The following is a 12,859-nucleotide window of genomic DNA, read 5'->3' as shown; positions in this document are numbered from 1 at the left end:
TTACAGGTTGTGTTAAAAATGACCACCGCCAGCAGCAATACATGCTTTCAGTATGGTATGGAACGACAGCTGCACACGTGCTAGCATATCAGTGGAGATATCCGGGCGGACGCAGTAATGCGTCGTTGCATATCATCAGGTGTAGTTGCTGTATCCTTGTGTACAGCGTCTTTCAGCTTTCTCGAGAAAAAAGTCTACATATGTCAAATCTGGGGAACGGGCCGGCCAAGGTACGGGCCCTCTCCTTCCAACCCAACAATTTGGAAACAATTCGTGAAAACATGCTGCTGTATTTCATGCCACATGTTGGTACCAAAGGTTCGTCCTGGTCCGCAGAGGAATCTCTTCTAGCATACGCTGAAGATGGTGTGTTAGGGGATTGTGACAATTGCGCGCGTTCAGTGTTCCGTTTATGAAAAGCGAGCCTGTAAGATGATTGTTTATTATCCCACACCACACGTTTACACTCCATGGATGCTTACATTCCACCTGACACTTTCCTCTATTATTATTATTTCTTTTCGAAACATTAACAGTAATAATTTGTGTTTCACAGTTATTCTTACCGTACTTTCTCCAACTGTGTTAATGAATATCTAACATTATTCTTGATGTTAAAAGGATTTCTGGAAAATGCTTTATTTCACAAATGAGCGGCTTTATTCGCTCTTTCTTTGCGAGGTAAAATAAATATGTAAATACTATTCTAGAATATATTTGATACCTCAATATTAACAGCTGAAAGATCATCGTGTTTAACCGACGTAGGAAAGGCGGAGCTTTCATTCCTTGAACCAGGAAGGTACAGTAGTGTAGAGGCTTGCCCATTGCCATTTGCCGGTCCATGTGTATAGGCCATGTCGGTCTGTTCCTGGCTGGTCTCTCAGCTCTGCAGTACACGACACACGTCCACGCCAGTGTGAGTCGCCAAGGAGGTGGTAGGGAGACGCCCTTACGCAAAAAAAAAAAAAACAAAAAAAAAAAAAAACAAAAAACTACGTGTCATCACCGACAGCAGCTGTATCATAAACTGTTTTCAACAACTTTTCGTCATTTATGTGAGACCGCTTCGTTTAAGGGGGTGCGTAACCGTGAAAGGCGGGTGCGCCCGGTACGTACACAGCCTTTCACGGAACAGGTGTTGAACATCGCAGATTACGAATCCAGTATATGCACCAGACAGTTGGCCCGCCAGAATGTGGTAAGCCAGACGACCGCGTGGGACATTCTCCGCGACAACTGCCGCTTATAACGCGTGCAGGCCTTTTAGCTACGGTCTTTCCTCCATAAATGTTTTGTCGATTGCTCGTCGCACAGGCCACGATAGTGCTGGATTTTTGTCATCCATCCTATTCAGCGATGAGGCTACATTTATGAGAGGCGGTGACGTCAACTTTCACAGCACCCACTTGTGGGCTGCAGAGAACCCCCATGGTATGGCGACAGCGAACCACAGGCAATGGTTCAGCTTCAATGTGTAGGCGGGGATAATTGGCGACCGCCTCGTGACATCAGTCATCTTTCCACAAACCTATCACAGAAGGAAGGTAATTGCACTTCCTGTGGGTGACCCTGTCTACTCTGCCGGAAAACATGCCTTATGGGGTACGAAGGATAATGTGGGTACTGTCTGATGGTGCCCCAGCTCACATCTGCATTTTCGTGCGGAGGCATCTCGACAACATTTACACCGGCCGATGGATCTGGCGAGGTGGATCAGTTGCATGGCCCGCCCTGTCCTCGCATCTAAATCCTTTAGATTTGTACTAGCGGGGACACCTGAAAGAATTTGTATATGCGGAGCCCATTCCATACATGTATAGATATTGGAACAAAACATTCATGTTACCTGGCGCTTTTCACTTGCTGGATGGCACATCTGAACGTGTGCGCCAGTCAATGCCGCTTCGTTTTCGCGCTACTTTGAGGTCTTTGGAAGTCACTTCGTATACCCTGTCTAATGATTGTCTCATCACAGCACACGGGAATGATGAAAAAACAAATACACCGCATCATAGACACCGTGCATTTCCATCCATATGTACATATGAAACCTCAGGGATTGTTTCCTGCAGTTTGTCTCCATTCAGCAAACTCAGCCCATGTAAATGTCCCTTATCAGCTACAACAGTCTTTCCGTTTAGTTTTGCGGGAGATTATGTTATTTAATGACGATAGTTTTCGAGTAGGATGCTATCATTGAACAGCTGTATCGCTGCTAGCGTTCTCGTCTTGTGTCTGAAGAAGAGGAGATAGTGATCTTTCGTTTTCTGTACGCCATACATAACTTTATCTAGGAGTAAACAGAAAAATTTACAGATGAGTCTATAACATTTGCTTAACCACTAGCCACTTTTCTGAAGCAATGGATACATAATGTGGCAAAGTCGTTTCAAAGTAAAAAGAAATGTTACAATCTGAAAAGGCAAAGGAAGAAAGTAGAGGCGTGGATAAGTAAAAGAAGATAAATAAATAGAAATATTATAAGGTGTCAAGGAAGAATTATTGTTCATAATATGTAATGTAAATTAATTGATATACCATGCTGGAAGCCTCATGAGACTGCTACTAGATAATTCTGTTGTACTCGTATGTAGGGAAGTCATAAATCGAGATTTTTTTTTTCTTTTTCTTGCAAAATACAGTAAGACCTGTAATGGAGAGACACTGGTGCAGGGACCGGGAGCTGACAGTAAACCTAAGCAAATGTAATATGAATAGGTGTAATTATGCCATAACATTCATTATTGTTTTATTACACGATTGCTGATTAATCACTTGAACAGAAAAATTTGAAAAAGATGGGTCCGATTTCACAAGGCTGTATCTTCTATTTGAATGATGATAGAAACTTTGGGGTGGATTTTAACTTAGCATAAAATTTTATTTCCAAATGAACGACCCTGTTTACGAAGGTATATCTTTTACATGCATGCACATTCAGCTACTGCATACTTTTTATATTTGAGTTTAGGATCGAAGTTTTCATTACCTCTCACAGGTGTTCAATTTAAGAGCATTTTTGGAGTTGAGCTGCATTCACTACTGTTGCTTTGTGGCATGGCAATTCAAAGGGAGGGTAGGTACACTGTGTGGTTCAGCTGCCCCTACCAATCTGTTTTTTGCAACCTGCAACGCCTTCAAATACCACGTGCAAGATTTTCATATTCTCTTGCACGCTACACGCTAACTGTTAGTACACAGAAAAAATGAACAGGACCTTTTTGTAGGAATTTTAATGTAGTCACATTTTGTATCGGGATGCGTTTTTGTTAGAAACCGTAGTTTTCGAATTATTCAAGAAAAACGTACAAAACTGACCCCATAACGGGTTTTACTTGAATAACTCGAAAAATGTTTCCACCATTGGTAACGTACCCCAGTACAAAATTTAACTACATTAAATTTCATACAAAAAGATCCTGTTCATTTTTTCTGTAGGACTAACAGTTTGTGTGAAGTGAGTAGGAGCTTCTGAAAATCGCGTGCGTGGTTTTTGAGGTATCTCAGGGTTGCATAAAACCTTTCGATAGGGACAGCTGAATCATCCTGTACAGACGGAGTCTAACAACATCATACCCCACCCCTCCACTCGTCGCCCATCCCAGCCTCCCAACCCAAACACTCAAAATAAAAAACAAAAATAAATAGAAAATCACTATCAGCGATATAAGGCAACCACGGAGGCCACTGTTGCAGTGAGTGACGTGTTGGCTTTACGGTCTATCGATGGTTGATGCAGCTCTCGTGCCGCACCCTCGACGAAAATCACGCTACACAGTTCTGATTGTATTGCAAATTGTTGAAGCGTAGAACAGAATAAGCGTTTTGTTGCTGTGTCATCAGCATCATGATTGGACGCGCATTAGGTAAGGAAGGCAGAGCGGGAGAAGGATAGGGCGAGCTAGCTGCAGTAGGGTGCCCCTACTGGCAGCCACATGAGCTGGTAACTTAGAACTGGCACCAGTGTCGACTTTCAGTCCCGATGCAGAACTTAGATATCTACCCCAGAATTCTACCTTCATTCATGCAGAAGAAATCTGATGAAACGCCCTGTATTTGGAGGTAAGGTTGAACAAACACTGAAACTAGTCGCGGAACAGGTAGATGCCAGATTGACTTTCACTGGAAGACGTCGTAAGGGAATGTAATTTACTCACGACAGAAACATGAAACACACTTCCTACCGATTCTTGAGGATTGTGTGTCATCCTGGGATTCTTATCAAGTTGAATAAATAGAAGAGGCTGAGAAGTTTCAAAGAACAGCCTCGCGTTTCGCCAGAGACTCGCCTGATTACAATGTCACGGTTATGTTGCTTCTTATGTTGCTTCAGCTCTAGTGGCAGAAGCGTAACAAGAAATGTGTTGGGCACCACGAAAGAGCCGAACTACTTTCGCACTCGTCCATCTGGTTAATCGTCTTTTTACTAAAGCCATTGCAGCCGGACTGTGTTATGTTTATGTTCGTTAATGACGTTCAAAATGTTCAAGACAATCTCTGAACCTGCTGACCGTGAAGTGCGTTCTATAACACGGGTTTTGAACGCAAACAATACGAGGGCTATCCACAAAGTACATTACGTTTTGGAATTAAAAATTAATAAAGTATTGGATTTTTTTTATTATATACAGATGAAAGTCACACTTAAATACTACTTTTCTACATAGTTGCCATTTAAATTAAGGCACTTATCGTAGCGATGGACGAGCTTGGAAATTCCTTCGTCGTAAAATTCGGCCGCCTGCGCCTTCAACCACGTAATGACTGTCTTTTGGGACAGAAAAGGTGTGATTTTTGTGGATTTCCTGGAAAGAGGCAATACAATAAACTCTCAAAGGTATTGCCAAACTCTGCACAACCTCAGAAGAGCAATACAAAACAAGCGCAGGGGAAAGTTGGGCTCAAAGATCTTGCTGATTCACGACAACGCCCGGGCCCACAAGGCAAATGCCACTCTGGAAGTTCTCGAATCTTTTAAGTGGGAGTTGTTTCCTCATCCGCCGTACAGTCCCGACCTGGCACCGAGCGACTTAAACTTATTCCCAGCAATGAAGAAGTGGTTGGCTATGCAGCGTTTTGATGACGACGCACAGCTTCAAGAAGAGGTAACCACGTGGTTGAAGGCGCAGGCGGCCGAATTTTACGACGAAGGAATTTCCAAGCTCGTCCATCGCTACGATAAGTGCCTTAATTTAAATGGCAACTATGTAGAAAAGTAGTATTTAAGTGTGGCTTTCATCTGTATATAATAAAAAAAATTCCAATACTTTATTTATTTTTAATTCCAAAACGTAATGTACTTTGTGGATAGCCCTCGTATTAAGCCAGCTGAAATTAATCGTCAACTTGAAGAGGTTTATGGTGAAAATGGATTGACTGATGGAATCATGAGAAAGTGGGTGAGACAATTCATGACGAAGAACGGAGTGGGCGGCGTTCTGTTGTCAGTGATGATTTGGTTAAGACAGCGAAAAAGAAAATTCGTGAAAACAGACGGTGCACGATAAGAATGCTTTGTGGTTAGTTTCAACAAATTTTAAAAACTGTTTTGCATGAGATTCTCAGAAACCGCTTAAATTTTCGCAAATTGTGTTCCCATTCAGTTCCGAAAATGGTTATGGTTGTCTACAAAGCGAAGCAAACTGGCTGTGTTTTGACAATTTTTATCCGATACAATGATGATGAAGACCAATTCTTAAACAGAATTGAGACGGGTGATGAAAATTGGGTTTTTCATGTCATTGCAGTGTCAAAACTACAGTTGATGGAGTAGAAGCGCACTGTGTTCTGCGACAGACAGGGCTTTTTTTCTGTTGAGTTCCTCCCCAGAGGTGAAACCGTGACGAAACATTGAGAAAACTTCGGCACCAATTCAAAATAAAAGGTCTGGAATGCTCAGTCAAGACATTGTGTTGCTTCCCCACTCCTCTGGTGTCACTCAAAACCTTATTCAGCAATTCGGTAGGCAGCAGTTCGAGCACAGTACAGTCCCGATGTCGCACCTTCTGAATATTACTTGTTCTTGAACTTGAAGCATTATTTTGGAGGACGACGCCTTGACAGCGATGATGACACAAGAAACGTTGTTCAGCAGTGTCTGTCTTCACTGGCGGCATCTATCTATGAAGAGGGCACAGAAAAGTTCCTTTCCAACAATGACAAATGTCTGAACAGTGATGGCAACTATGAAAAATAGTTAAAATGCTCTTTCTTATATAAATAATGTTTATTTGAAAAAAAATGTTTTTATGAGCTTCTTCCCAAAACGGTACTGACTTTCCGGACATGTCTCATATAAATTTTTCCAGAACGCTCTGAGGATAAGAGATTGTCTTCCACGTACATGTCACGAAATGGCGATGACAGCGTAATCTGATTCATTCTCGCATTAACCAGATTATACTTTCATCGCCATTTCGTCACATGTACACTGATAAGCCAAAACTTTATGAGCACTGCCCACTGCGACTTTGGATGGCGCCTAGTGGCGTTGCGGGCACTTGAAACGGTAACACAAGTAAATAATCGGAGCAGACACGGACGGGGGATCACCCTAACGAAGATATGGGTTGCAAATGGAGAAATCCGTTGAGACAAGCGACATTGATGGTTCAAATGGCTCTGAGCACTATGGGACTCAACTGCTGAGGTCATTAGTCCCCTAGAACTTAGAACTAGTTAAACCTAACTAACCTAAGGACATCACAAACATCCATGCCCGAGGCAGGATTCGAACCTGCGACCGTAGCGGTCTTGCGGTTCCAGACTGCAGCGCCTTTAACCGCACGGCCACTTCGGCCGGCCAAGCGACATTGACAAAGGGCCGATTTTCATTACGCATAGCCTGTGAACAAGTATCACGAAAACGGTGAAACTGGTTGTCGTGGTCACCTACGGAATGAGGCGGAAGGACAGTGAAACTACCACTAGGTGCTAAATGCTTGGAGGTACACGACCCTCCACAGAATGTGGGATTCAGAGACTTGTCTGTGCTGTAAAGTAGGGTAGATGGTGACCTGTGGCATCTCTGTCAAAAGATACAATGCTGGTGCACACACAAGAGTTTCGGAGCACACCGTTCATCGTACATTGTTGAACATGGAGCTGCGCAGCAGATCACCCCTATGTGTTTATATGTTGACACAACGACATCGTCAATTATCGCTGGAGTCGACTATTCGGGTGAATCACATTTTTGCTACACTGGATCCCCGGTCGTCTCCACAAACGCCGTCATCGCGATGAACGGCGGCTCGGAACGTGCAGCGCACGACGGACGCAGGCTGGTGGGAGCAGTATTACGCTATGGGAGACATTCTCATGCCCTTCCATGGGACCTGCGGTAATAATCGAAGACACTAACAGCTGCGACCTACCTGTCTGTATCCCTGCACGCTTGACGTCTACCCCGACGGCGATGTCATCTTTCAGCAGTATAATTCTCCGTGTCTAGGGGCCAGAACTGTGCTACAGAGGTTTGAGGAGCATCATAATGAACTCACATTGACGTCTTGGCGACCATACTCACCTGATGTAAATCCTACGAAACCTATTTGGGTCGCTATCGGGCGCCATCACCGTGTACGCAACTCAGCGATCCGTTATTTACACGAATTACTTGACCTGCGCGTAGACATCTAATGTCACATACCTCCACAAACCCACCAACAAACTGTCGGATCCCTGGTAAGCAGAATAAGTGATGTATTTCGTTCCACGGACGGACAAACAAGCTATTAAGCAGGTGGTCATAATGTTTTGGCGTATCAGTGTGTAAAGGGTGTATCAAAAAGGACTTTACAAATTTGGAATGATAAAGAAATTTATTGAGAGAACTTATAGACAAACAACCTCAAGTTTGACTCACGTAGAGCATCAGTAACCTATTCCGCCACTAGCAGCACCAGCGTTGTTCACAGTTAAATTGGTTACTTTCAGTGATGCGGTGCGTGTCGCTGTATGTTCTGGTTTCGTGAAACAAATTCTGCAGCAACTGCTCGCCGTAAATTTCGCACCAAATACGCTAAAGAACCTCCAAGTGGGCCTACAATTTACTCTTGGCACAAGAGCTTTGTTGAGACTGGTTGCTAACTGCGACATGATAAATCACCTGGTCGTCCGTATGTTTTCAAACTTTCTAATTCCACAGATCGATGAAGATGACAGAGATGGGATGGTCTACTACCAGCAAGACGGTGCACCACCTCATTTCCTCACGAAAGTTTCAGGTCTCCCCCACAATCGCCTTCCAGGTCGTGGCTGGCCGTGAAGGGCCAATCCTACAGCGGCGAGGTGTGAGGTACTCGCAGCTGTAGTTGCCTTTAAAAATTTTTTAAGAGCGTAGTGTTGTTGTAATTATTGTGATTATTATTATTATTTTATTATTATTATTTACTGTGTCTCATCATGTCCCAGTAATACACGGGATAATGCCGTATGCCGACTACTAAAGCACAATGCGCAACCTCGTAAAGATTAGGCCTGCTGAGGGATACCGGATACTTGGAAAATACTAGTTATTGAATCTACACGGATAAGGATAACGTTAAAGATTCCAATACTTAGAGTTTGATTCATATTTTAGGTCAATTCTACGATCCTTACTTTCGAAAACTTCTGTCATGGTGTCGTAGAATGACACTTGTTGTTTCACAGACTTGAGCAATCGTTTTTCAGTGGACAAGAAAGCAATGTGAGAAAGTCTGATTTATCACTGCGGATTTCGAGGATAAGTTTTGTGTCTCTTCAATGCTGAAAATGATGTTTCTGCTCAATCACTGGTTGCCAGAGTGGTTAAAATTAATTTTATTAGCTTTGTGGTTCCAGACAGTGCTTCACCGACACCACAGGTGTTAAGAAATTCCCAACAGTACAATTTTTATGTGTCTTTGCAGTCGCATAACCATTTTTAAGAGAAGAACCAAGACTCCAGAAAATCTCTGGATAATTTTCAGTTACTGTATTTAAATATGGAAGATAAGATGTAGGCTGTCCCAATCTGATCGCATCAGTGTTCCCCTCAAAACTAAGTCCTCCAAATGGATGTTTGCACGGACTTTCCAGCATACGTTTACAAGCTAACATGCTTTCATCGTTTGAGGAGCTCTGCATTTTGCCCATATTGCTTCAGCAACCCTCATAACACTTACGCAGAAACTACATTAAAATCGTTAAAAGTATACATGTTCACTAAAGCTACAATGAATAAATAATAATATGTACTAAACACTATGAAATACCGAAATTTGTACACCGATTTATATCTGAATACGTTCAGCACTGTAGTGCGCGAAAGAATAACATATGTGTCTTTAGAAAAGATAGAGAATCGTAGGCGCTACACGATTATCAACAGCCTTCCTTCTCTCTCTTCAGCGGAAGCGAGAGAGGGGATGGATCTTGCAATGGGATACGCGTGCACCGTTAATCGCTGTTGCTGAGAAGTTACAGGATTGTAGCAATTAGCTGATCAGCCCCTGTGGCATTCCAAACTCTCCTGATGACAGCAGATCCTAACACGCCTCGTCCCTGCAATCGCGTGACCACCTCGCTCCCCAGACATGTCACACTGGATTTCTTTCTCTGAGGTTTCATTAAAGACCGTGTGTAAGTTCCTCCCCTGTCTAACAATTTGGCCGACATGGAAGATCGAATCTATTCTCCCGTTGCACAAGTTACCCCCTATTTGCTGCAACGAGTGTGGAAAGAAGCTGATTACCGATGGGATGTTTGCCGCACCACAAATGGTAGTCACATTGAACCAAAATGTCTTTTCACACTTTCATGTGAAACTTGAGGTTGCTTGCTACAAAATGACACATTTATCTATTATGTAAATTAGCTCAATTTCTATGTCATTCCAAAGATGTAAAATCTTTTCTGACTCAACCTGTACAGAGGCTTACCAACAATCGTTCTTTCCTTTTCCAAAAGTGTTGTAAGGGGTAGGGGAGGGGAGTGTTGTTGAAGACATAGTGTATACTGGTGAACCAAAAGAGTATGACCACCACTATAATAACTTGTTAGTATGTCTTTGAAACGAAATACGTCACTGATACGCAGAATCAGTGACTTATTTCGTTCCAAAGACGGACTGAAAAGTTATTATGCAGGGGGTCATAATCTTTTGGTTCATTAGTATACACTATGTCATCAACAACAATGCGTATCAGGGATCTGACAGTTCGTTGGTATGTCTGTGTGTGTAGATGTCTGCCCACAGGTCATGTAGTTTGCATGACTAACGGGCCGCTGATTTGCTTAGGCGGTGATGACACCCGACAGCGACCCAGATAGGTTCCATAGGATTTACATCGCCGAAACACCAATGTGAGTTCACTATTATGCTCCTCAAGCCACTGTAACACGGTTCTGGCTCCGAGACACGGACAATTATACTGCTGAAAGACGGCATCACCGTGGTGCAGGTGGTTCGCAGCTGTCAGCATGTCTTCGGTTACTACCACAGGCCCCTTGCAAGCGCAGTAGAATGTCTGCCATAGCATAAAACTGCTCCCACCAGCCTGCGTCCGTGGCGCGCTGCACGTTTCCATCCGCCGTTCACCTCGATAACGGGGTTTGTGGAGACGACCAGTGACCTAGTGCAGCAAAAATGTGATTCACCCGAAGAGCCGACACGTTTTCGTAGATCGTCGGTCGAATCCAATGCTCCCGTGTTCACTGCAATAGTAATTTACGATGTCGTTGGGTCAGCATGTCAACACATCGCTCTGCTGTGGAGCTCTATGTTCAACAATGTACGGTGAAAGGTGTGCACCAGCATTGTGCTCTTTCGGCAGAGATGCCACAGACCGCCATCTGTCCTACTTTACAGAGCACACAAGTCTTGGAACCCCATGTTCAGTTGCCAGTCGAAGTGACCGAGCGGTTCTAGGCGCTATAGTCTGGAACCGCGCGACCACTACGGTCGCAGGTTCGAATCCTGCCTCGCTTATGGACGTGTTTGATGTCCTTAGGTTATTTAGGTTTAAGTAGTTCTAAGTTCTAGGGGGCTGATGACCTCAGCAGTTAAGTCCCGTAGTGCTCAGAGCCATTTGAACCAACCCATGTTCAGTTAAGAGTCGTGGACCTCTAACCATTTAGCGTCTAGTGATAATTTCACTGTCTTACCTTTTCTGTAGATGCTCGCGACAGTAGTACGTGAACATTCGACCCTTTCGCTGTTTTCGAGATACTTGTTCACAGGCTCTGCCTAATAATAATCTGCCCTTTGTGAAAGTCGCTAATCTCAATGGATTTCCCCGTTTGAAGCCTATATCTTGGATAGGGTGATCCTCCGTTCGTGTCTGCTCCGCTTACAGAGTTTTGTTACCGCGTCACGTACCAGCAACGCCACACGTCGTCATTCAACGTCGCGGCGGGCAGTGGTCATTACGTTTTGCCTTATCAGTGTATACTCTCAAGCAAATATCGTAAGGTGATTGACAGAATGTAAATGTGAATCTAGCTGAGAAAGCTGGTCGTGGCTGTGAATCTCGTGATCTGCAGCTGGCACAAGTTCCGTGCTCGAGGCACGGCATCAAAACTTTTGGCGTTTGGGCGGGTGAAGCGGCCGGGTGCTGCACAGCGCCGCGCCGGTCCAGCGAGACCATCCTTTGTGCGTGGGTATTGATTGCTGGTGGCAGCTCCGGGACGCGGCCGCATCTGCGGCGGCGGCGGCGCTCGTCAAGGGCGGTCCCGGTCCGAGCAGCAGCGGCAGCGGCGGCGGCGAGGCGGCGAGCAAGTATCCCTGACCGCCGCCGCCCTGCGCTGCTGCAGAGGTCACACGGCGGCCGTACCGAACCCCGCCATCTGGGCATCCAGGAGCACATCGCTGTGCTCTACATGGCGTCTGCACCTTGTGTCCGTTCATGCGGCGCAGTGTGTCTCACTCACTATTACCACTTGTACTAAAGACCTGAGAGGCAGTTCTTACGTTGCGGTTGATAATGGAAGCAAGACGAAAGAAAAATCAAGACACGTTCATAGGATTTATCGATCTGTAAAAAGCTTTCGACAACGTAAAACTGTGCAAGATGTTCGAAATTCTGAGAAAAATAGGAGTAAGCTGTAGGGAAGAACGGGTAATATACAATATGTACAAGAGTCGAGAGGGAACAATAAGAATGGAGGACCAAGAGCGAAGTGCTCGGATTAAAAAGGATGTGAGAGAGGGATGTACCCTTTCGCCCCTCCCCTACTATTCAGTCTATACATCTAAGACGCAATAATGGCAATGTAAGAAGGGTTCAAGTTGAAAGAATATCAATGATAAGATTCGCTGATGACATTGCTATCCTCTGTGAAAGTGTAGAAGAATTACAGGATCTGTTGAAATGAATGAATAGACTGATGAGTATAGAATATCGATTGAGAGTAAACTGAAGAAAGACGAAAGTAATGAGAAGTAGCAGAAATGAGAACAGGGAGAAACTTAACATCAGGATTATAGACCACGAGGTAGATGAAGTTAAGCAATTCTGCTACCTAGGCAGCAAAATAACCCATGGCGGACGGAGAAAGGACGATATAAGAAGCAGACTAGCACTAGCAAAAAGGGCATTCCTGGCGAAGAGAGGCCTACTAGTAGCAAACATAGGCCTTAATTTGAGGAAGAAACTTCTGAGAATGTACGTTTGCTGCACAGAATTGTACGTTAGTGGAACATGTACCGTGGGAAAAACGGAACAGAAGTGAATCGAAGCAGTTGAGGTGTGGCGCTACAGAAGAATGATGAAAATTAGGTGGACTGATGAGGTAAGGAATGAGAAGTTCTCCGCAGAATCGATGAGGAAAGAAATACATGGAAAACACTGACAAACTTAACTGAACATGGTTTGGTTCAAATGGCTCTGAG

Source organism: Schistocerca nitens, chromosome 6 (genome assembly GCF_023898315.1).
Source record: "Schistocerca nitens isolate TAMUIC-IGC-003100 chromosome 6, iqSchNite1.1, whole genome shotgun sequence".
Taxonomy (NCBI): Eukaryota; Metazoa; Arthropoda; class Insecta; order Orthoptera; family Acrididae; genus Schistocerca; species Schistocerca nitens.
Note: the sequence above shows the minus strand (reverse complement) of the source record.